Source organism: Mauremys reevesii, linkage group 12 (assembly GCF_016161935.1).
Source record: "Mauremys reevesii isolate NIE-2019 linkage group 12, ASM1616193v1, whole genome shotgun sequence".
Classification (NCBI taxonomy): Eukaryota; Metazoa; Chordata; order Testudines; family Geoemydidae; genus Mauremys; species Mauremys reevesii.
The window spans coordinates 39,373,196-39,397,977 of record NC_052634.1 but is presented as its reverse complement, the minus strand read 5'-3'; the positions used below and the strand labels follow the sequence as shown (position 1 = coordinate 39,397,977).

Below are 24,782 nucleotides of genomic sequence, written 5' to 3'. Positions count from 1 at the left end.
CCTTTTCTTCCTTTCTGTCAACAGCTTTGGTGTTTTGCACAGAAACATTATTTCCCCAGGAGAGCCCCAGGAGTGAGGGCTGCATTCCTGTGCCAAACAGTCACTAGAAGGGGGCAGACAAAGGCCTTTAGGACGAGGCATCCGTCACTGTCAAAAAATCATCTCCCTCCTGTGGTTCCGCGGGCAGCAGGAGCAGCCGCAGCTCGGTGGCCCCCGGCAGCACTCCTGGGGTGGCCGGAGCAGCAGCAGGCCCCCTGGGGCTCCCCCCCCCCCCCCGCCGGGGCAGCAGCTGGAGTGGCAGCTGGTTGGCAGGGCTTCTCCCCTGGTAGCTGGCGCTCATTATCCATCAAATAAATCAAAACACTTCCACCTGCAAGTGGATTTAGCCCAGGACCCTCAGAGTCAGCAGCTCTTACACCCCCCTCTGAGCTCTCTGGTCAGGAGTCCTAGTGCCGGAAGCCTCCTGTTTAGATCCTCAAATAGCATTTTTGCACCGGGAGGGGGGGCTGAAATTTTGGACTGGACATTGCAGCTCCACTGTTATTTTATTGAATTGCTTCAAAACAGCAAGTCAAGAAAGTCTCCTAAGGGCCAGGCTCTCTGCCATGGAAACAGCTGCCCCTGCTCTCCAGGAGTCTGTGCGTTCCACACAGCAATGTACAAACCTCTGAACTGAAGGGGGGTCAGACAGTGACGGTAACACAAATCTTCCGCCTATTAACCCAAGTCCCTTCCTTTCTTTAACCCAGGACATGCCAGTCAACTGTGAGCCATGGTGTTATCTTCATCTTAAAATACCTCTCAGGACATTGAACAGAGGAAGTGAAACCCCTCCCCCAAATGGCTCCCTGTTGAGGTGTTGTACTGTACCTGCCCCTGGAGACTCTGGTTTTATATCTTTAAAGCTTTTGCTCTTCAAACCCCTTATCCCAATCTATGGGCCACCGCCCCATTTCAGAGTTTAGAATTTGCTCTCATCACCCTCGTCTGGCACTTTCCATGTGAATTAGACAAAGTGAGTGGGGGGAGCTCCATGGCTACTGAAAACCGATGCTTTGGGTGAGGCCTGACCTCATAACCCCAGCAGTGCGCCTCCCTCACTAGCCAGGTGTGCCCCTGTAGGTGCTTCATAGACAAGCTTGGGAAGTAGGGTAGTTACCTGTGTCTGTGATTAACCACTTTGGTGACCTAATTGAGAGGCTGATGGTTCAAACCCAGGTGGAGATAGAGGTAGGTTTTTTTTAGTGATGAGACTCCAGTACATTTTAACAGGTAGTAAAATGCCTCAATTCTGGTCTAGCCTCATTGGGCAAGCATAAGCAGCAGTTTTGCCAGATGCATTGGTGGTATAGTGGTGAGCATAGCTGCCTTCCAAGCAGTTGAGCTGGGTTCAATTCCCAGCCAATGCAGGGATGTGATGTTTTCACTGTTGGGAATTGGTTTAATTTCAGTCACATTGTATCAGTTTAGCAATGGAAGGAGAGAATCAATGTCCTGCAGGTCATTAAACACCCAGTGGAGGAAGAAAGGGGCAGGACTAGACAATGAGCAGGTGGAGTCATCCTGGTATTACAATGTTTGGTTTATTTTTTATTTTTTTCCCTTTACTTCCCTCTCCCTTTTAGACTCAGAGCCTTTATGGTCAGACGGGACCAATGTGGTCATCTAGTCCAACCTGCTGCACCTTGCAGGCCCAAAGACCCCACCCACCCACTCCTGTAATAGACCCGGGAGGGGAGGCAGCTCTGTGCACTGCCCCTACCCCAGGCAGCACATGGGGCCCTCTGCTCCCCTCCCCCATGGGTGTGCAGAGATGTGCCAGCAGCACTGAGGTGGCTCCCTGCCCACTCTGCCTCCATCCCTCCGTGCCGCTCCCAGAAATGGCCGGCATGTCCCAGCATCCCCTGGGGTGGGGGGAGAGTCTCCATGCGCTGCCCCTGCCCCAAGTACCAACTCCGCAGCTCCCATTGGCCAGGAACTGCAGCCAATGGGAGCTCTGGGGGCAGCGCCTGCAGGCAGTGGCACACGGAGACCCCCTGGCCCCGCCCACCTAGGAGCTGCTGCCGGAGGGTTGTGTGTACCGGTCATTTTGGGAGCTGCAGTGCCCGGGGTAAGCGCCACCCCTCCTGCACCCCAACCCCCTCCCCCAGTGCAGAGCCCACACTCCGCACCCAAATTTCCTCCCAGAGCTTTGCTTGTCTTCCTTTCACCCAGAACCGTCCTTCTTCTGGGCTGCAAGGAGCCATCCCTGGGAAGCCAAGAGGCAGGCACAGGATTCTGCCTCCCAGCAGCCAACTGCACCTCCCCAGGCTTTGCAGAATGAATGATGACACTCTACTAACCCCACTTAGCTGCACTGAGGCGCTTAGCTTCTGCCCTGCCTTCCTCAGCTCAACTTTCCTCTTTTTCCCCCTTCCTGCCTCACTCCCTCCTTTGGCAAGTCACACAAAGGAAGCCAGCAGGAAGAGCCGGCCGCCATAGGCCAACCTCCAAGGGCAGAGGAGACCAAGCCACAAGGCTTCAAAAGGTGACTGGCCCAGATCCTCTAGCTTTCTCCAAGGCTTTTTCTCAGCTCATTTCATCACCCTCTATCCTGCAGGGGTTGGGGTTATCACAGGTGTTACCCAAAATTGGGCCTGCTAGTCAGCGTAGGGAGGACTAATGACCCACCAGAGTTTGGCAGAAAGCAGCACGTTTATTATACTGACAGCTAAGCTCAAAAGAAGAAGGGCGGGGGGTGTCACACTCGCATACTCATGCTCCCAGGACAGGCACGGCACTGGAGATGTCAGGATTCTGCAAGGTAAGTGTCCCACAGCGCAGCTATGGACGGTGTGATGAAGGTAAGTCTCCTTGAGGCACAATGAAATACAACGCAGAGAACCACTGGCCAGGCGGTCCGGGCAAAGGGCATTCACTGGAGGTACAAGCTTGTGAGTGCTCTCCTGAGCACAGGGCCCCTTCCCCTTTTAAGGACCTGTACCTCATGGCCTGTGACTAGAGATGACTTGGCTGCATCTGGTTGGTCACACTCCACCTTGGGCAGTGTCCATGCTCTGGGTGTGTGAGCGCTGCCTAATTAGACTCACAGACACCTTGTCTACCTGGAAGTTCTGCTCTTCAACCAGCCCATTTATCCCACGAGCATTCCAGGGGGGAGCAGGAGGGGGAAAGCCACTTCACAGGCATTCAGAGAGGGGGAGGAGACAAAAGTGGGAGCGGGGGAAGTATAAGAGACCTTTTGAGCATAGAAATCACTGCTTCTCCTACAACAGTAGGGATAGGCCACTAGGAGCTGGGAAAATTAAGCCATCATGTTTCTGAACCAGGGACTTTTTACGTGTCAAGCAAACATGATAACCACTACACTACAGAAACTCTGTCACAGGGCTCTGCCCCTCCCTTCATAAGACTATAAGAATGGCCATATTGGGTCAGACCAAAGGTCCATCCAACCTCACATCCTATCTGCCAACAGCGGCCAATGCCAAGTGCCCCAGAGGGACTGAACCTAACAGGTAATGATCAAGTGATCTCTCTCCTGCCATCCATCTCCACCCTGTGACAAACAGAGGCTAGGGACACCATTCCTTACCCATCCTGCCTAATAGCCATTCATGGACTTAACCTCCATTAATTTATCTGCAAAAAGAACAAGGAGTACTTGTGGCACCTTAGAAACTAACAAATGTATTTGAGCATAAGCTTTCCTGGGCTAAAACCAACTTCATTGGATGCATGCAGTGGAAAATACAGCAGGAAGATAGATATATACATATATATATATATATATATATACACACACGAGAACATGAAAAATTGGCTGTTGCCATACACACTATAATGAGAGTGATCAGTTAAGGTGAGTTATTATCAGCTAGGGAAAAAAACCTTTTTGTAGTGGCTTTCATGGCCTTTGAGAAAGCAAGACAGAGCCTTGGAAGACCCAGCAGGGTTTGTGGCACAGGAATTGTTCTCAGATTCCACTGAGACTTCAACTCAGATTGCAGGATTCAAAGTCCTGAGTGCTGGCCCTTACACCATGGGACCAGCAGAGCACCTGTTGGTTCCTGTAGCCTTCCAGCAGGGAGGACTCTGTGGGCAGGGGCGACTGTAGGCATTTTGCCGCCCCAAGCACAGCAGGCAGGTTGCCTTCGGCGGCGTGCCTGCGGGAGGTCCGCTGAAGTCGCAGGACCAGCGGACCCTTCACATGCACGCCGCCGAAGGCAGCCCTCGCAGCGACCAGCAGAGCACCCCCCGCGGCTTGCTGTCCCAAGCACGCGCTTGGTGTGCTGGGGCCTGGAGCCGCCCCTGTCTGTGGGGGACAATTTTTTCTGGCAGGGAGGACTCAGTGGGAACATGCCTCTCTGGCCAGCCCTGCATTTGCTGAAAAAGTCAGCACACAGCACTTTGCTGCAGGCCAGAGGCCTTTCTTCCTCCAGACTGTGAGGCCAGTGGACAGATGAGGCAGTAGCACCTTCAGTCCCAGGCAGTAAAGGGCCCTTCCTAGGAAAGGCCATGTCCTGAAAAGGAAAAATGAAAGTCAAGGAGAGTCCTTCTAAAACTCTTTGGGTATGTTACAGGGGAAAGTGTTTTTTTGGCCTGACCAGGGACTTGAACCCTGGACCCTCAGATTAAAAGTCTGATGCTCTGCCAACTGAGCTAGCCAGGCCCACATTTTTAAGAAGCAAATTTCATGCAGAAGAGATACTAGTCATGAAAATGAGGGCAGGAAACAATACAGAAAACCTGCTCCTCTCACTCTCTTAGCAGTTCTAGCCCCCAACCTGCTCCTCCATCTGGGGCCTTGAGGTCGTATTCTTCTTTTTTAATAAATATCAAATCCTGGAGAAAACACAGTTATACAAAGCAAAACGAAATCACAAACAGAAATGTAATTGGAAATACAAATATAAAAAAGGGAAATGCAATTCCCATCACTTTATCATGTCGGGGCCATTCCTGTATCGAGAGCACCCGCGAAGGTCCCTGTCTGCTTATGAGAAACCTGGAGGAACTCATACCACAGCCTGAACATGAAACTCAACTGCTCCCAGGTGCTGCAGTAAAACCCTTTCCCTGCTGTGACATTGCACTCCATTGTGGGAGCCATTGAAATAATCACAGCAAAGTAGTTCAGGGAAACTGTTATTAATGAAGTGTGAGTGAAAGGTGAGAATCTGATGGTGTCAGTGTCACACTAGAGGGTGCTGAGATGGTTTTAAATTTGTCATCCAAACCCAGCCACCACCTAGCACATGTTTTAACCTCTTCTTCTCTTACTGTTGCTCCTTATCAGGGAAGGGGAGAGAGCAAACGAGCAATAGAAACAGAGACCTAGTGACCGAAGCAAACATTTCTTTGCTCCTTGCTTGGCTCTGTCAGTTATTCGGGTACAAACTCACCCCCCACCCACTGTCTGGGCTGGGCTCAGTGGGCAGGAAGAGCTCAACTATCAGTGGGACTTGGGGAGCTCGGGACATTACTGGGAGCTGCTTGAACGTTTAGGTGAAAACCACCTAAACACGGACACAAGGTCTAGGCTGCAGTAACTCATCTTCATCTGCGGCTGTTGAAGCTACAAGGCAGAGGACTAAGTACAACATTTAAACTGATGTTTGACCTCAGAGAATAAAACAAATCTGTCTGTGAAAAGAGGGGAGTCGAGTTCAATCCCTTGTCACCATCAATGTGCAAACCAGGAATTTGTTGCTTTGCATTCCTGATGTGTCACCCTCATGTGGCTATTCTCAGAGACTTTAAGGTCAGAAGGGACCATTATGATCATCTAGTCTGACCTCCTGCACAACGCAGGCCACAGAATCTCACCCACCCACTTCTATAACAAACCCCTAACCTATGTCTGAGTAACCTATTCTCTTTCAGTCCCTTTAATTAAAAAATTGTGTTTTTTTCATAGAAACTATATTTTCCTTGTAGCGACACAGGGGCAGATTAATCTACAAAGGGAAGGTGATTCCAAGGCAGTTCTGGAGGAGAAGGGAATGTTTTCAGCATCACTAAATTATTTCATTGTGCCTCACAGAGAGAGAAAGAGAGAGAAAAAATAAACCTATTAATTTGAGCTACCGACACAGTTCACAGCATGAAATATACAATTTTGTGTTCAATGAGTTGTGTTAATTTACATAATATGAAAAATATGTATTAGGCAATGCATGAAAACCTCACTGCATTGAACAACCCACTTGATCTAGTCAATGTACTACAGAATATTTAAAGATATTAAGAAAGATGTGCTTATAAATTAACGTGTTGTGCCATTTACACATGCACAAGACACAGCAGAAACTGAATTATTTGAGCTACTAAAATTTCCACTTTCTCACAGCATTTTAGTTCTCAAGGTTGTTTTAATTTGCTTATTTTTTTGGAACTAGAAATGGGGAAAGAGCACATTGAAGTCAGTGGAATTACCGCAATGAGGGATTAGTCTCATTATTTGCCACTAACAAAACCTTTGTTAACAGAGAGTTAACTTTGACTGTGACTATCTCTTACCTTCCAGAACATGGAGTTCAGTAAAACTCAAACTCTGGAGAAACAGGGAATACAGAGTGAGGGTACATGCCCAGATAACCTTAACTCTGCCCTCTAGAAGAGAATCCCTGATAGCATATGAGAACAAGGAAAGGTTTGGGGACAAATTATAGCTACTTCCCAAGAGTTTGTTTCTTCTGTAATTAATTGATCCTGGCCCCATCCATTGATCCTGGCCTGGTGTCTGGCTGTGGAATTTACTATTTACTATTTTTATCCCAGCATATTTAAAGATGAAACTGCTTTACAAAAGCTCCTTTATTCTAGGTGATACAAACAGGTCACTTCCCAGCTATTTCAAGGAGATGGAATTTTCCTGACCCACAGGGAACTTAAACTAACATGCTCAAGATCACACATTCCTTAGGAGAAAACGAAGGAGAAAAAAACCCACCAAACCGTTGCTGTTTCTACCCAAATGATCAATGAGACCAGAAAGGGAGACTGTGCAATTAACTGTCTGGGACTACACTGACTCTGCAGTTACTTGGATGCAGACACACCCAGCTCTACGGTTGGGAAACGTACAGAGACTCTACTGCTGCTCTGAACTAGCAGCACATGACCTCTGAACAGCTGCCATTTTAATATATCTGAAAGTTACAAGGAACAATGATCTGTGTTAAAGGAAGGCTGCCATTTACTAGAGCCCCAGCTGATGCCGTGTGCACAAAGAGAGGATTGAATGTGTAACAGGGAGTTTGTAAATCTTGGTTATTTTAGTTTTGTAACAGGCTCCTGTCCACCTCCAGTAGAGTTTTCAGTCCCAATGGCAACTTACGTACCAAATGTAATACAGACTAGTCCATGCCTCCCATGTGGATGTGGTTCTTGTTCTTCTGCACATTGTAGCCCATGGAGGCTAAGGACCTGCAAATGTGTCTTCATGGGCCTTTGTTTAGTTGATGAAAACAAGTGTACACACTTAGCAGATTGGAACTGATTTCAGCTGGGGACTTGTTTGATAGGTTTTTGTGCATTTGCACAGGCAAACATTGAGTATGTCCATTTATTTCAGGGATCCCTATTTAGTGGAGCTCCTGAGCATACTGGAAACAGAATTATTTTTAATTTCAGAAATTGGGACACTTGGATTTGAACTAAGGACCACTTGATTTGTAATCAAACACTCTACCACTGAGCTATACCCCCATGACATTTACACTGGCAAGTCAGTGATCTTAAGGATTTTGAAGGACGGGCTCTGCCTCAGAGAGTTCCTTTTCTATTCCCAGGCCACAGGGGTTTTAAAAATGGGGTTTGAGTAAACTTTATATACACATGTAGATACCACAGCTTGCACACCCACCAACATAGCTTCCCCCACTGACATAGCTACCACCTCTCGGGGAGATGGGTTAACTGCATGGACGGGACAGTTCTCTTCCCTCCGCTTAGAGCATCTTCATTATTTATGAATAGGTGGGAAATAACCTCCTGAATGGACAGGAACCAATGTATCAGATATTGCTGTGTCTGCATTCAATATTGGTAACTGGTCATATTGGGCTGGATTAGTAGGAGCATTGCAAGCAGATCAAGGGAAGTGATTATTCCCCTCTATTCCGCACTGGTGAGGCCACATCTGGGGCATTGCGTTCAGTTCCCCCCCCCTCTGCCCCTCCCCAGAGACCCACCCGGTCCATCCAAACAGTGTCTGATGTTTTCCTGTCTAGCCAGCTTGCTTCCTAGAACGAACGCTCCTTGAGTGGGGTGATCCACAGGGAGTAGCTCAAACCTCCAAAGTGCCTGGCCAGGGGCAGGACATTAGCACAGCAAGGGAGGGTGTGGCAGTGACATCACAAAGGCCTTTTGCAGGACCTCAGACTATTGGTCAAAGGTGGTGTGGAGGTGGTGACCTCACAGAAAGATGCTGACATCAGCCAGGCAGGACAGGGGCGAGGGGCCAGGGAAACCTCAGTGACCCCTGTGGCTTTGCTTCAGCAAGTCTCCTTCTCCACGTCTCTCTTTGAGGACTGAGAGAGTATTCGGGTTCACGTACGTGAGTGCCAGGGGGAACCTCTTTCGAGTTTTCTCCTTCCCTTTTCGTGATTTTACTAGAAAACAGATATCCCTGTTTAGAAGGTAAGAGCCTCCTCAAGGGAAGGGATGTCCTGGGCGTGTCACAGTTCGGATTCCAGTGGCCCCCCTACACTGTAAGGAAACTCCCACCACCTGCTCTGTGTTTGCAGTGCGGGAGAGAGCAGCATCCATGGCAGTGATTTGCTCCTGGCTGCCGGAGCAGAGCAGCAGGCTCAGCTGTCAGAACTTCCCAGAGCTATGAAAGGGGAGGGGCCCAGCCTCTGTAGCAGGAATGCAGGGCAGGCGAGTTCACGACGGGCATTGTGGGATACTGGCAGAGGCCAGTTATGCTGATATAATGAACAGCAGCGTCTACACTGACACTCTGTCACTTTAAGTTTGTTGCAAAAAGCTCTAGACCTCTCATCGAAGTCGTTTTATTTTGTCACCAAAACAGGGCAGTTTTGTCGCCAGACATGGCATTGCAGTGTGTGCACCAGCCACAAGCTGCCGACCGAGGTAGCATTGTGTGTTTTTCACACACCAGAGCAATATCATTCTGCTGAAACAACTTTGTAGTGCAGACCTGGCCAAAGATTCACTCGCACACAGCTTGCAAGGAAAACCTCACCTGCTCCTCTGCTTTGCAGAATCCAGACACAAGCAAAGCTTGTCAGGCCCTGGTGGCAATGGCAGGGAGTCAGGTGTGGGCACACAGAGTGCTTTAGTCACCCACAGGTGCCATGGTTTAGCTGGCTAAAGCTTCTGTTTTGTAAACAGGAGATTCTGGGTTCAACTCCCAGTGGTGCCTTGTTGGCTGGATGTTGGGGTACCTGTTATTGGCTACTGTCAGAAGACAAGGTTCAGAGCTAGATGGGCCTTTGGTCTAGCCCAGGGTGGTTTTTCTTATGGTTTAAATAACACTCACAGGCACTGATAATAGAGTTACTGAAGGTTTGGGAGTTAGGAGCGGGTAGGTCAGTGGTCCAGTCCCCACACAGATGACCCATCTCCCTCTGGGACAGGGGCAGGTCTGAGCTCTCACCCAAATGCTCATTGTGGCTGCCAGAATCTGTGGGCAGCTTGTTTAGTTTACAGCAAAGGTTGAGTCCTGCTTTGTGCACCGTGTGTGAGAATGAAAATCCTAAACCTCCCTTTGAAATATCGAATGCAGCAGGACGTGTTATTGTCGCTGCCCCAAAGCAGACAGACCAATGGAGAAATGCCGTCGAGTCCAGGGTAATACTCCCCTGTCATTTTACTTTTTTGCTGGCTAAATTCCTTCTTATCTGCCCGGCCCAGGCTGTCCTCTGCCTCTGTTGCTGCTCCCTGCCTGCTCTAGAGTCAAACACGCAGGGCCCCCAGGGGAACAGAGGCTGGGACAGGGCAGCAGCCTGGGCTGGGCTGGGAAGATGCTGGGAGTTCTCGTTCCCTGAGAACTGGCCTGGCTCCCTTCTCAACAGCAAACAAATCAATTCCACGTCCCCTCCCCAGAAAAACCAGCCTGGAGCCAAGGGCAGCAGGGGACGATTCCCTGCAGTTCCCACCGAGGCAGGAGAGATAACAGGCAGTTCCAGTTTAAGCTCAGTGTTTTTAACAATTTCTACAACATTAAATAACCCTTTAATCATAGTGTCACCATCCATAAAATTGCTTCAGCCTCCTAAGTGCCCAACTAAACATCTCTTCAAATCCAAGGGAGTGGAGATCAGTCAATGTTCAGAGTCATCCCACATAAAAGAACCGTGTTGTGGTACATACTGGCCCCATCACGTGGCCATCGCCTTTCCCTCCTCCTCCAGAGTCAGAATGTGACCAGCTCTCACTGAAGGGGTGCAACACCCCTCCCTTGGTCTCTATGCCAGAGCTCTTATCAGCTCAGCATCCTTCCCACAAGAGTTGGCTGCTGAGAGGGTTGCGATGGGGTAAATGAAGGCAGAGGAGGATTGTTCCTCATGGGTTTTCTTTGTGTTGCTCTGTGATCCTGCTGGAGGAAGCATCATTTGTGCTTGTTTCAGTAGCTTGAGTTGGTCTCAGGTTGTGACCCTGAGTACAGGGATTCCTGCACTCTCTGCTCTTAGCCCCTCAGGGAATGGACAATGGAGCAGCTTCAGAAATTGGATAGAAAGTAGCCTAAGAAAGTGTAACATAAGCGAGAAGAAAAACAGCATCTGCCCCTCCCTGGTGGTTAGGATTTGGCATTTTCACTGCCAAGGCCTGGGTTCAATTCCCAGTCAGGGAAAAGTGACTTTAAACCAGAACTGTTTTTGTTATTCTTCACTTACAACATAAACGAATCCATGGTATTTTCCTGATTCCCCCATCTTCCCAGTGACTCCATGGCAGGGCTGGCTCCAGGCACCAGCGCAGCAAGCAGGTGCCTGGGGCGGTCAATGGAAAGGGGAGGCTTCAGCAGCAATTCGTCCCTCTCAGAGGGAAGGACTTGTGGCCAAAAGCAGCAGAGGTAGAGCTGCCATTGATTGCAGCTTTTTTATTTTTTTTTCCACTTGGGGTGGCAAAAACACTGGAACTGGCCCTGCTCCATGAAAGACAATTTGTTAAATCCCAGATGAGTGGAGTTAAATCAGTTCTCAGCCTGAGTTCTTAGGTCTTAATCCTGAGGATATTGTCCCATCATGGGGCCATTTCCCTCCTCTCTTTCATACAGACGCACAATTTTCCTTGCACAGACACAGGAACAGCAAGATCCTTCTCTGTCCCTTGTGCAAAGCAGGGGCCAAATTCCATGGAAACAATGGACAAGCAGGGGCCCTGGGCACATCCAGCCCTGGCCGTGAGATGTTCCTCCCCTCTTTCTTTATGCCCCTGTTGTTATTTCATGGATTGTCTGGGATGGGGGAAAAGCTGAGTTCACTCCAGGTGGAGGGGAAAAAGAACCCTGAAAATCTCAGGACCCAACCCCCGCTACCAGGATCACCGAGGTGCTGAGGATTTGAGCAGGAAAGGGACTGTGTGAATTGTCAAGGTGGGAAATGAATAACAATCTACAACTAGATCCACCTCATTAATCACTGACATGGGCTAATCCTGCTGCAGATAGAAGGGCTCTTCCAAGGCTCTATCTTGCTTTCTCCAATGCCATGAAAGCCTGTCTTTTGCCCGCTAGCTGTTGTGACTTGAGCACAAGAGGGGATGTTTGATCCAGAAGCCTGGCCATGCCTGGAGTCCTGTAGGTAGGGATGCGAGCTCCATTTCATCTTAGTCCTGAAGCTGGGCTGCAGCCTGGCCTAGGAGGCAGCCCTATTGGTTGACCTACTGGCCCAAAGTCACTTGGGTGGTGTTGTCTTTCCCCAGGGATGCTGAAGGGCCTAAGGGAGGGAGGCTCAATACTCCCCCCATCAGTCAGGGCGGAAGAGGAGGGCTGCAAGAGTGGGCAGGTTGATGGCTGGGCCTTCTAGTGTTCGGTTGGGGACGAGATGGGGAATGCGAACTGGGAGAAATGGTTGCTGGCCTGTGAGGAATGGCTCAGCCGGTGGCGTAAGTGGACCTTGTCATTACCTACAAGGTTGTGATGCTCAAGACCCATCTGTGGTGAATTTCCTCAGCCAGGTATTTCCCCCTGCTCCACGAGTGCTGCTGAGACCGAACACAATGGCCTTCCACTTCTTGTGGGGCAATAGGACGTCCCTACCTAGTCAGGAGAAGTGCGGCTTTTCTGCCATATTAGAAGGGGGGTTGAGTCTGGTGGGCCTTGAAGCCTTTTACGGCTCTACTGTTTTGTGTTTCAATTTTCAGTGGTGGCTGAGCTGGAGGGCAGGTCAGGCCCGAGGGGAATGGTGGGGCAACCGCAAAGAACACAACTGACTCTTCCGATATGGCCGTACTTTTTTTACCCCCCTAGGTGCAGCACCGGATATGGGATGGCGAATAGTGGGGGAAGGGGGATGCCCTCCCCCTCTAGTGTTCTTCTACCCACACCTTACACCCTACATGATTTTCAGTGGGTGGCTAGGTGGAAGGTGCTTGCAGGATGGCTTCATCCGCAACAGTGGCCACCCTCACAGCAGCGGCAGCCACAGCAGCGAGGCCCCCCCACATTTGGCTCAGTCTGAACAGAGGTCAATGTACCACTGGGTGAGACAGGCCAATTTTAGGGAGCTTCCTCTGATGGTGAGCAACTGTCCCCAGAACTTACTGACAGGAGCTTTAAAGTATTTGCAAATGTGCACGGCCGGCATGTGCAGAGCAAAGGCGGCCCGGGGCACTGTGTCAGGCTCTGGCACCGCTTGAGACAATGGACCATCTTCAGCCACCAGCCGACCCAGGATCTAAGGCAGGAATGGGGTGAGGAAGCAAGTCAAGCTGAGCATGGCAGGCAAAAATTCATCTCGCCTTCGTGGGCGCTCGCAATGATACCCTTTTTGTGTGCCAGGGCTGACAAAAACCTCCCAGACAGAGAAGCAGCAGGCCCAAAAGCCCTCTACACCAACGTTCCATACAAAGATGGACTACAAGCCGTCAGGAACAGTATCCCCGATAATGTCACGGCAAACCTGGTGGCTGAACTTTGTGACTTTGTCCTCACTCATAACAGATTTGGGGACAATGTATACCTTCAAGTCAGCAGCACTGCTATGGGTACCCGCATGGCCCCTCAGTATGCCAACATTTTTATGGCTGACTTAGAACAACACTTCCTCAGCTCTCATCCCCTAATGCCCCTACTCTACTTGCGCTACACTGATGACATCTTCATCATCTGGACCCATGGAAAAGAAAACCCTTGAGGAATTCCACCATGATGTCAACAATTTCCATCCCACCATCAACCTCAGCCTGGACCAGGCCACACAAGAAATCCATTTCCTGGACACTACAGTGCTAATAAGCGATGGTCACATAAACACCACCCTATACCGTAAACCTACTGACCATTATACTTACCTACATTCCTCCAGCTTTCACCAGAGCACACCACACAATCCATTGTCTACAGCCCAGCTCTAATATACAGCCGCATTTGCTCCAACCCCTCAGACAGAGACAAACACTTACAAGATCTCTATCAAGTGTTCTTACAACTACAATACCCACCTGCTGAAGTGAAAAAATAGATTGACAGAGCCAGAAGAGTACCCAGATGTCACCTACTACAGGACAGGCCCAATAAAGAAAGTAACAGAAAGCCACTAGCCGTCACCTTCAGCCTCCAACTAAAACCTCTCCAGCGCATCATCAAGGATCTACAACCTGTCCCTCACTCTCACAGATCTTGGGAGACAGGCCAGTCCTTGCTTACAGACAGCCCCCCAACCTGAAGCAAATACTTACCAGCAACCACACAACAAAAACACTAACCCAGGAACCTATCCTTGCAACAAAGCCCATTGCAAACTCTGTCCACATATCTATTCAGGGGACACCATCATAGGACCCAATCACATCAGCCACACTATCAGAGGCTCATTCACCTGCATATCTATCAACGTGATATATGCTATTATGTGCCAGCAATGCCCCTCTGCCATGTACATTGTCCAGACCAGACAGTCTCTACGTAAAATAATAAATGGACACAAATCACATGTCAAGAATTATAACATACAGAAACCAGTTGGAGAACACTTCAATCTCCCTGGTCACTCGATGATAGACCTAAAAGTCACAATATTACAACAAATAACCTTCAAAAACAGACTCCAATGACAGACTACTGAATTGGAATTAATTTGCAAAGTGGACACCATTAAATTAGGCTTGAATAAAGACTGGGAATGGATGGGTCATTGCACAAAGTAAAACTATTTCCCCATGTTTATTTGTCCCCCTACTGTTACTCACACCTTCCTGTCAACTGTTGGAAATGGGCCGTCCCGATTATCACTACAAAAGGTTTTTTCTCCTGCTGATAATAGCTCACCTTAACTGTTCACTCTCATTATAGTGTGTATGACAACACCCATTTTTTCATGTTCTCTGTGTATATCTATATATCTTCCTGCTGTATTTTCCACTGCATGCATCCGCTGAAGTTGGTTTTAGCCCACGAAAGCTTATGCTCAAATAAATTTGTTAGTCTCTAAGGGTATGGCTACACTGGCGATTTGCAGTGCTGGAAAGCCTCCACCAGCGCTGCAATTAGTAAGTGGCCACACCTGCAGGGCACTTCCAGCGCTGCAACTCCCTGGCTGCAGCGCTGGCCGTACACCTCACTCGGCATGGGGAATAAGGATTCCAGCGCTGGTTCTGCAGCGCTGGTCATCAAGTGTGGCCACACACCAGCGCTGTGATTGGCCTCCAGGGTATAAGGATGTATCCCAGAATGCCTGTTCAGCCACTCTGCTCATCAGGTCAGACTCTACTTCCCTGGCCTCAGGTGACCCGCCCTTTAAATGCCCCGGGAATTTTAAAAATCCCCTTCCTGTTTGCTCAGCCAGGTGTGGAGTGCAATCAGTGAATCTTTACAGGTGACCATGCCTCCACGTGGCAAACGAGCCCCAGCATGGAGCAATGGCGAGCTGATGGACCTCATCAGTGTTTGGGGGGAGGAATCTGTGCAGGCACAGCTGCGCTCTAGCCGTAAGAATTATGATACCTTTGCCCAGGTATCGAGAGCCATGCTGGAAAGGGGCCATGAGCGTGACGCGCTGCAGTGCAGGGTAAAAGTAAAGGAGCTCCGGAGTGCCTATTGCAAAGCATGTGAGGGGAACCGCAGATCCAGCAGTGCCCCCACGACCTGCCGGTTTTACAAGGAGCTGGATGCGATTTATGGGGTTGACCCCTCTGTAAATCCAAGGACCACGATGGACAGTTCAGAGCCGGTAGAGGAGGGGGAGGGGGAGGGGGAGGCAGACAGTGAGGCTACTGTGGTGGGGGAAGACACCCCGGAGGAGGCATGCAGTCAGGAGCTCTTCTCAAGCCAGGAGGAAGCTAGCCAGTCGCAGCCCCTGGAACTTGCTGCAGAAGAATCACAGGAGCAGGTCCCAGGTAAGCAGCTTTTATTGCAATGCAAAGGTTTTGGGAGAGGAGGGGGGATGGTATGGCTGCATGCCTGCATGCCTAGACATGGAATATCCCATTGATGTGGTCTATCACGTCGCAGTAATCTGCCTCTGTAATCTCTTCAAAAGTTTCTGCAAGAGCATAGGCAATTCGCGTGACCAAGTTTAAAGGGAGAGCCATTGTGGTCCCTGTCCCATTCAGGCTAACGCGTCCGCGCCACTGTTCCAGGAGGGGTGGGGGAACCATGCTTGCACAGAGGCACGCTGCATAAGGACCCGGGCGGAATCCGCATTGTTGTAGGAGACCCTCCCTTGCTTCTTTGGTAACCCGCAGAAGGGAGATATCTTCAAGTATTAACTCCTGTGGGAAATGGAGGGAGTGTTTCAGTGCTGGTTTCCCCAACTGCATAGCGCGGCAGGCAGGAACCCTAGGGTTAATTCCTGAGGGACATGGCAGTGCTGCGTTTAACAAAGCCCAAAAACAGGCAGTCTAGCCATGAAGCAAGAAGCACCCTGCTCAAGCAGACCGCGGCAGGCAGGAACCCCAGGGTTAATTCCTGAGGGACATGGCAGTGCTGCCTTTTAGAAAGCCCAGAAACAGGCAGTCTAGCCATGAAGCAAGAAGCACCCTGCTCGAGCAGACCGCGGCAGGCAGGAACCCCAGGGTTAATTCCTGAGGGACATGGCAGTGCTGCGTTTAACAAAGCCCAGAAACAGGCAGTCTAGCCATGAAGCAAGAAGCACCCTGCTCGAGCAGACCGCGGCAGGCAGGAACCCCAGGGTTAATTACCATTACCATTTCTGGGAGGCTGTGAATTCTCTAGCAGTTGCTGAAATGTCTGAGGAATGCTTGTGTGAGACTTCAGATTATACACAATGCAAGCTCTCTTAAAATGTATCATTTGCTGTATTTTTATAGTGACCTTGAGTAGTCCTGGGCCGGTCTTATCAGTGACTGAAAGAAAGCTTCAGAACCTGAGAAGGAAACCTAACCGAAGCAAAGAAGATTTGGTCAAGGCAGTTATGAACCAGTGTGCAGCAGAGAATAAAAATGCGCAGAAATGGAGAGAAAAGATGCAGCACTGGAGGGAAACAGAAAGCAGGAGAAAGGTGTTGATGCAGAAGAAAACCACGAGGCAGCTTATAAACCTCATTGCGCGCCAAACAGACTGTATGCAGTCACTGGTAGCAATGCAGGCAGAGCACTACTGTGCAAAACCCCCACCCTCCCAAACCTCTTTCCCCTATGCACCAATGTCAGCTCCAAGTCCCATTCCCCAGCATCCAGGTTCTTACCTACACCATCACCAGCTGCCCCCGACACCTGTACGGTCACCTATGAGCCCAGAGAATTACGACCCTTACCCTCTGCACTCATGCAACAGTACAATCCTGAGGTGCACAGCACTCCTGGCACTCCTGGCAGTACATATTCAAAACTATGAATGTACAGTTCAACAACCAACCCCCCTGCCCGTGTACTTCCTTCTTTTTAAATAAATGATTTCTTTGATTATGAAACAGTTTTTATTACTGCATAAAGTGAAAGATAACAAAACCCAATGAAAACACAGGTAACAAACATCAAGGAAAACACAGGCACTTTTAAAAGCACTGTAACCAGTGCACGTCACTCCTGGTCAAGGCAAAAAAACATTACTGTTGGCTTTCTGCCTCAAATTCCTCCCTCAAGGCATCCCTAATCCTTGTTGCCCTGTGGTGGGCGTCTCTAGTAGCCCTGCTGTCTGGCTGTGCAAATTCAGCCTCCAGAACTTGCACCTCGTTGTTCCATGCCTGGCTGAATGTTTCACCCTTCCCTTCACAAATATTATGGAGGGTACAGCACGCGGATACAACCGCAGGGATGCTGCTTTCCCCCAAGTCTAGCTTCCCATAAAGCGCCCGCCAGCGCCCCTTTAAACGGCCAAAAGTACACTCCACAGTCATTCGGCATCGGCTCAGCCTGTAGTTGAAACGGTCCTGGCTCCTGTCCAGCTTCCCTGTATAGGGTTTCATGAGCCAAGGCATTAATGGGTAAGCGGGGTCCCCAAGGATCACAATGGGCATTTCAACGTCCCCTACTGTGATCAGGCCACTGTTCCGAAAGATGCATGCATCATGCACTTTTCCAGGCCAGCCTGTGTAAATATCAGTGAAACGCCCACGGTGATCCACAAGCGCCTGGAGAACCATAGAGAAATACCCCTTGCGATTAATGTACTCGTAGGCTAGGTGGGGTGGTGCCAGAATAGGAATATGCGTCCCATCTATTGCCCCTCCACAGTTAGGGAAACCCATTTCTGCAAAGCCATCCACAATGTCCTGCACGTTCCCCACAGTCACGGTTCTCCTTAGCAGGATGCGATTAATGGCCCTGCAAACTTGCATCAACACGATTCCAGCGGTCGACTTTCCCACTCCAAACTGGTTCCCGACCGACCGGTAGCTGTCTGGAGTTGCCAGCTTCCAGATTGCAATAGCCACCCACTTTTCCACCGTCAGGGCAGCTCTCAATCTTGTGTCCTTGCGCCGCAGGGTGGGGGCGAGCTCAGCACAGTCCCATGAAAGTGGCTTTTCTCATACGAAAGTTCTGCAGCCACTGCTCGTCATCCCAGACTTCCATGACAATGTGATCCCACCACTCACTGCTTGTCTCACGAGCCCAAAAGCGGCGTTCCATGGTGCTGAGCATTTCCGTTACCGCCACAAGCAATTTCATGTCACCCGCTTTAGGCAAATCCATATCATCATTGGAATCCTCACTGTCACTTTGGAGCTGAAGGAATAGCTCAACTGCCAAACGTGATGTGCTGGCGACAGTCAGCGGCAAATTCCTCAGCAGCTCAGGCTCCATTTCACAGCGTGCTGCACTCACAATGGCAAGAAATGTGGACGGCGAAAGTGTGACTGCTGGGAAGTGAAGCGATGCACCACGGGGCGTTGGAACAGGAAGCGGAATGACCCACACACTTCCTTCCCCTTCCCACAATACTCAGCGCCAAAACGGCGCCAAAATGGGATGAGGTGCTCTGTGGGATAGCTGCCCACAATGCACCTCTCAGTACAGCGCTGGAAATGCTGCCAATGTGGCCACACTGCAGCGCTGGTAGCTGTCAGTGTGGCCACACTGCAGCGCTGGCCCTGCACAGCTGGACGACCAGCGCTGCAAACTACCAGCGCTGCAACTAGCCAGTGTAGCCATACCCTAAGGTGCCACAAGTACTCCTTGTTCTTTTTGCTGATAAATTAATGGAGGTTAAGTCCATGAATGGCTATTAGTGAGGATGGGTAAGGAATGGTGTCCCTAGCCTCTGTTTGTCAGAGAGTGGAGATGGATGACAGGAGAGAGATCACTTACTCATTACCTGTTAGGTTCAGTCCCTCTGGGGCACCTGGCATTTGGCCACTGTTGGCAGATATGACGCGGGGTTGGATAGACCTTTGGTCTGACCCAGTATGGCCATTCTTATGTACTTATGAAGGGAGGGGCAGAGCCCTGTGACAGAGTTTCTGTAGTGTAGTGGTTATCACGTTTGCTTAACACGCAAAAGGTCCCTGGTTCAAAACCAGGCAGAAACATGCTGGCTTAATTTTCCCAGTTCCTGCTGTTGTAGGAGTAGCAGTGATTTCTATGCTCAAAAGGTCTGTTATACTTCCCCTGCTTCCACTTTTGTCTCCTCTCCCTCTCTGAATGCCTGTGAAGTGGCTTGCTCCCTCCCGCTCCCTCCTGGAATGCTTGTGGGATGAATGGGCTGGTTGAAGAGCAGAAGAGCTCCCAGGTAGACAAGGTGTCTGGGACTCTAATTAGGCAGCGCTCACACACCCAGAGCATGGACACTGCCCAAGGTGGAGTGTGACCAACCAGATGCAGCCAAGTCATCTCTAGTCGCAGGCCATGAGGTGCAGGCCCTTAAAAGGGGAAGGGACCCTGTGCTCAGGAGAGCACTCACAAGCTTGTACCTCCAGTGAATGCCCTTCACCCGGACCGCCTGGCCAGTGGTTCACAGCGTTGCATTTCACTGTGCCTCAGGAAGACTTACCTTCATCGTACCGTCCATAGCTGCGCTGTGGGACACTTACCTTGCAGAATCCTAACATCTCCAGTGCTGTGCCCGTCCTGGGAGTGTGAGTATGCGAATGCGAGTGTGACACCCCCTGCCCCCACTTATTTTGAGCTTAGCTGTCAGTATAACAAATGTGCTGCTTTCTGCCAAACTCTGGTGGGTCATTTGTCCTCCTTACACTTACTAGTTGGCCCAATTTTGGGTAACACCTGCGATAAACTCAACCCCTGCAGGACAGAGGGTGGTGAAATGAGCTGAGAAAAAGCCTTAGCATCAGCAGGGGAAAGCTAGAGGATCTTGGCCTGTCACCTTTTGAAGCCTTGTGGCTTGGTCTCCTCTGCCCTTGGAGGTTGGCCTATGGCGGCCGGCTCTTCCTGCTGGCTTCCTTTGTGTGACTTGCCAAAGGAGGGAGTGAGGCAGGAATGGGGCAAAAGAGGAAAGTCAAGCAGAGGAAGGCAGGGCAGAAGCTAAGCGCCTACGTGCGGCTAAGTGGGGTTAGTAGTAGCCACCATTTGTTCTGCAAAGCCTGGGGAGGTGCGGTTGGCTGCTGGGAGGTAGAATCCTGTGCCTGCCTCTTGGCTTCCCAGGGATGGCTACTTGCAGCCCAGGAGAAGGACGATGGTTCTGGGTGAAAGGAAGACAAGCAAAGCTCTGGGAGGAAATTTGGGTGCGGGGTGCGGGCTCTGCGCTGGGGGAGGGGGTTGGGGTTCAGGAGGGGTGGCGCTTACCCCGGGCACTGCAGCTCCCAAATTGACCCGTACACACAACCCTGCGTCAGCAGCTCCTAGGTGGGCGGGGCCAGGGAGTCTCCGTGCGCCGCTGCCTGCAGGCGCTGCCCCCAGAGCTCCCATTGGCTGCAGTTCCTGGCCAATGGGTGCTGCGGAGTTGGTACTCAGGGCAGGGGCAGTGAATGGAGACACTCTGCCCACCCCAGGGGACGCTGGGACATGCCGGCCATTTCTGAGAGTGGCACGGAGGGACGGAGGCAGAGTGGGCAGGGAGCCATCTCAGTGCTGCTGGCACATCTCTGCACACCCATGGGGGGAGGGGAGCAGAGGGCCTCCATGTGCTGCCTCGGGGAGGGGCAGAGCACAGAGCTGCCTCCCCTCCCGGGTCTATTACAGGAGTGGGTGGGTGGTGTCTTTTGGCCTGCAAGGTGCAGCAGGTCGGACTAGATGATCACACTGGTCCCTTCTAACCTTAAAGCCTCTGAGTCTAAAAGGGAGATGGAAGTAAAGGAAGTTTTTTAAAAAATAAACCAAACATTGTAATATCAGGATAACTCCAACAGCTCATTGTATAGTCCTGCCCCTTTCTTCCTCCATTGTGTGTTGAATGACCTGCAGCACATGGATTCTCTCATTCCATTGATAAACTGATACAATGTGACTGAAATTAAATCACTTCCCAGCAGAGAAAACATCACATCATTGCATTAGCTGGGAATTGAACCCAGGTCAACTAGCTTGGAAGGTAGCTATGCTCACCACTATACCACCAATGCATCTGGCGAAAGTGTCACTTATGCTTGCCTAATGAGGTTAGACCAGCGTTGAAGAGATTTTTCTGCCTGTTAAAATGTACTGGATTCTCATCACTAAAAAAAACCCTCATGACTAAAAAAAACCACCTCCATCTTCACTTGGGTTTAAACCATCAGCCTTTCAATTAGCCACCAATGTTGTTAATCACAGGGTATGTCTACACTACGGGATTATTCCGATTTTACAGTGCATCCGAGTTCAGATTGCTGTCCAGAGCAGTCACAATGGTGCACTGTGGGATGGCGCCTGGAGGCCAATACCATCGAATTGCGGCCACACTAACCCTAATCCGACATGGCAATACCGATTTCAGCGCTACTCCCCTCGTCGGGGAGGAGTACAGCTATCGGTATTAAGAGCCCTTTATATCGATATAAAGGGCTTCGTTGTGTGGACGGGTGCAGGGTTAATGCCCTTTAACGCTGCTAAATTCGATATAAACTCACAGTGTTGACCGGGCCAGAGAGAGCAGCAGGTTTCCCATATTGTTTCCCGCTCTTGTTTTCTTTACTAGTTTCTCCTCTGCACCAACTTGCTCTTTTTCTTCATGAGCCTGGCTAGCTGAAGTGGGTATTCACCCATGAAAGCTCATACTTCAAAACCTCTGTTAGTTTATAAGGTGCCACAGGACTCTTTGCTGCTTTCAGTTGGTAGAGCATCAGACTTTTAATCTGAAGGTCCAGGGTTCAAGTCCCTGGTCAGGTGATAAACTACTCACCAAGATCTTACACTGTCTTGCTGGAGTCCTCTTTGATGTTACTTTTTCTCTTCAGGATTTTCTCTTTCCTCAGAAGGGCCTTTTTGTGTGTGGGTTTGAAGGGGCAACTTCCTGACAGCCCCTCTGTCCTTGCAGCCTGGAGGAATAAAGGCCTCTGGGCATAGAGCATGTTCCTCCCTTGCACACACACACAGACACACAGACACACAGACACACACACAAACACACAGAATATCCCTAAGGAATTAGAATCACCTGCTGCCTTCCCCTGTCCTGCTGGATCCCCAAATGAAGATGCTCTTCAGCCTAAACCCATGTCCCCTCTTTTCCCAGTGCCCCTCAATCCCAACCCTCAGTCCCTCCTATGCTCACTGCTCCTCACTCCCAACCAGAGCCTGCTCCTCTTCACCCTTCTCCTCTGTCCCAACCCACAGCCCCCTCCTATTCCCAGTGCCCCTCAATCCCAATCCACAGGCCCCCCCTCCTCACGCTGCTCCTCAATCCCAACCCACAGCTCCCTCCTTCCCTCCAGCAGCAGGTGCTTCAGACCCCCCCAGGAAGATTTTCTTGCAAGGTTTCGTGTATGAGTCTGCATGTGGATTTTACAGTATGTTGGAAATATGTTGGGTTGCTTGCCAAAATGATCACTGGTGGCTGGTGTTGGATTCCCAGTCTCCATGTTATAGGGGCAGGAGAAATAAAGGGTTGTTATCCTTGTTGTGTGAACCAAGGGCAGCACAACTGTGCTTGGCAGACCCTGATTGAGGGACTCATCCTCAGTTCAATAGCACTTGCTAGGCAGGGGACATGGGTTCCAAAGCTGAGTGGGCTGGGGATATGTCCATACTGCAATGAAAAACTCATGGCTTTCCTGTGCCAGTGCAGGCTCCCAGGCTAGGGCCATGGGGTGGTAAATTTGCAGTGTAGACATCTCAGCTCAAGCTCAATATTGGGCTCTGGGAGCCCTCAAGGTTGGAAGGGAGTTTAACAAGCAAAAAAGATAAACTGGCAGTGGAGTATTACCCTGGACTTGACAGCATTTCTCTATTGGTCTGTGTGCTTTGGGGCAGGGACAATAACACATCCTGCTGCATCTGTTATTTCAAAGGGCGGTTTAGGATTTTCATTCTCACACATGGTGCACAAAGCAGGACTCAACCCTCAGTGCAAACTAAATGAGCTGCCCACAGGTTCTGGCAGCCACAATGAGCATTTAGTGAGAGAGCCCAGACCTGCCCCTGTCCCACAGGGAGGGGGTCATCTGTGACAGGCTGGAACACTGACCTATCAGCGCTTAACTCTCAGTAATTCCGTTATCAGTGCCTGTGAGTGTAATTGAAACAGCCATACTGGGCTGGACCAAAGGTCCATTTAGTTCTCTGACAGCTGCCAATACCAGGTGCCCCAAGAGTTAGTCAACAAGGCACCACTGGGAGTTGAACCCAGGATCTCCTGTTTACAAGACAGGTGCTTTAGCCAGCTAAGCCATGGTGCCTGCCTGTGGCTCAGGGACACTCTCTGCCCACACCTGACTCCCTGCCATCCCCACTGGGGCCTGAAAAGCTTTGCTTGTGTTGGATTCTGCAAAGCAGAGGAGCAGGTGAGGTTTTCCTTGCAAGGTGTGTGTGTGTGTGTGTGTGTGTGTGTGTGTGTGTGTGTGTGTGTGTGTGTGTGTGTGTGTGTGTGAGTGTGTGAGAGAATCTTTGGCCAGGTCTGCACTACAACGTTATTTCAGCATCATTATATTGCTCAGCTGTGTGAAAAACACACAACGCTCCCTCGGTCAGCAGCTTTTGGCTGGTGCACACACTGCAATGCCACGTCTGGCGACAAAATAAAACCACCTCGACAAGAGGCCTAGAGCTTTGTGCCAAATTGTCAGTGTAAATGCTGCTGGTCATTATATCACCATAACTGGTCTCCACCAGTATCCCACCATGAACTCGCCTGCCCTGCATTCCTGCTACAGAGGCCGGACCTCTCTCCTTTCATAGCTCCAGAAAGTTCTGACAGCTGAGCTGCTATCTACTCCGGGATTAGGTTGATAGAACTGCATTGCCAGCCTAAGTAATGTAATTACACCAACCTAATTTCCTAGTGTAGACCTGTCCAAAGAATTGCACACACACCTTGGGAGCAAAACTTCACCTGCTCCTCTGCTTTACAGAAGCCAAACACGAGCAACACTTGTAAGGGCCCAGTGGGGATTGGCAGAGAGTCAGGTGTGAGCAAACACGCTGCTTTAAACAACAGTAGTTACCATGGCTTGGCTGGTTAAAGCACCTGTTTTGTAAACAAGAGATCCTGGGTTCAACTCCCGGTGGTACCTTAAAGACTGGCTTTTGGAGCACCTGGTATTGGCTACTGTCAGAAGACAAGATTCAGAGCTAGATGAACCTATGGTTTAAATTACACTCGCAGGCACTGATAATAGAGTTACTGAAAGTTTGGGTGTTAAGAGCTGATAGGTCAGTGGTCCAGTACCCTCAATGTGGTTTTAGCTGGAAACACACCTGGAGGACAAAGACTCAACTGAACTGATTCAGAAGAGAATAATAACAATAATACTTTCAAACCAAAGTCCCCAAACAGATTAGTACTGGTTTTTCAGTTTGGGGAATTTTTTTTTCCCAGTCAGACCTTGCCAAGGGAAGCAGGGAGAAAATGTTTGAGTTGCCTCCTTCAGAACAGCTTGGCCTAGACACTAGCTCTGGGTCACTGCTCTGGCCTTGCTCGGGTTGAGGGTATTTTAATAATTTGGGCTGGTCCCAGGGTGTTTGGAGGACATGACGAGGATGTTCCCTTTTGAGATATAAATTAAGAAATACAGGACTAGAGAATTTTTCTTTTTTTAAGAAATCTGGGATTTAGACATTTTATTTAAAGCAAGAGAGTTCTGAGTTTCTGAGAA

At 50.0% G+C, this 24,782-nt stretch overlaps 6 non-coding genes across 6 annotated transcripts; 2 read left to right on the top strand and 4 right to left on the bottom strand.

Moving 5' to 3' along the window:
* Positions 1–1,337: 1,337 nt before the first annotated feature.
* Positions 1,338–1,409, top strand: TRNAG-UCC. The gene has a single exon. It is a non-coding gene; the product is annotated as a tRNA-Gly (tRNA).
* A 3,190-nt stretch (positions 1,410–4,599) lies between these two features.
* TRNAK-UUU lies at positions 4,600–4,672 on the bottom strand. Its single transcript has one exon. It is a non-coding gene; the product is annotated as a tRNA-Lys (tRNA).
* A 2,969-nt stretch (positions 4,673–7,641) lies between these two features.
* TRNAC-ACA lies at positions 7,642–7,714 on the bottom strand. The gene has a single exon. It is a non-coding gene; the product is annotated as a tRNA-Cys (tRNA).
* Positions 7,715–19,051: 11,337 nt separating this feature from the next.
* On the top strand, positions 19,052–19,124 carry TRNAV-AAC. The gene has a single exon. It is a non-coding gene; the product is annotated as a tRNA-Val (tRNA).
* A 1,916-nt stretch (positions 19,125–21,040) lies between these two features.
* Positions 21,041–21,113, bottom strand: TRNAG-UCC. The gene has a single exon. It is a non-coding gene; the product is annotated as a tRNA-Gly (tRNA).
* Positions 21,114–23,292: 2,179 nt separating this feature from the next.
* TRNAT-UGU lies at positions 23,293–23,366 on the bottom strand. The gene has a single exon. It is a non-coding gene; the product is annotated as a tRNA-Thr (tRNA).
* Between the last annotated feature and the right edge of the window lie 1,416 nt (positions 23,367–24,782).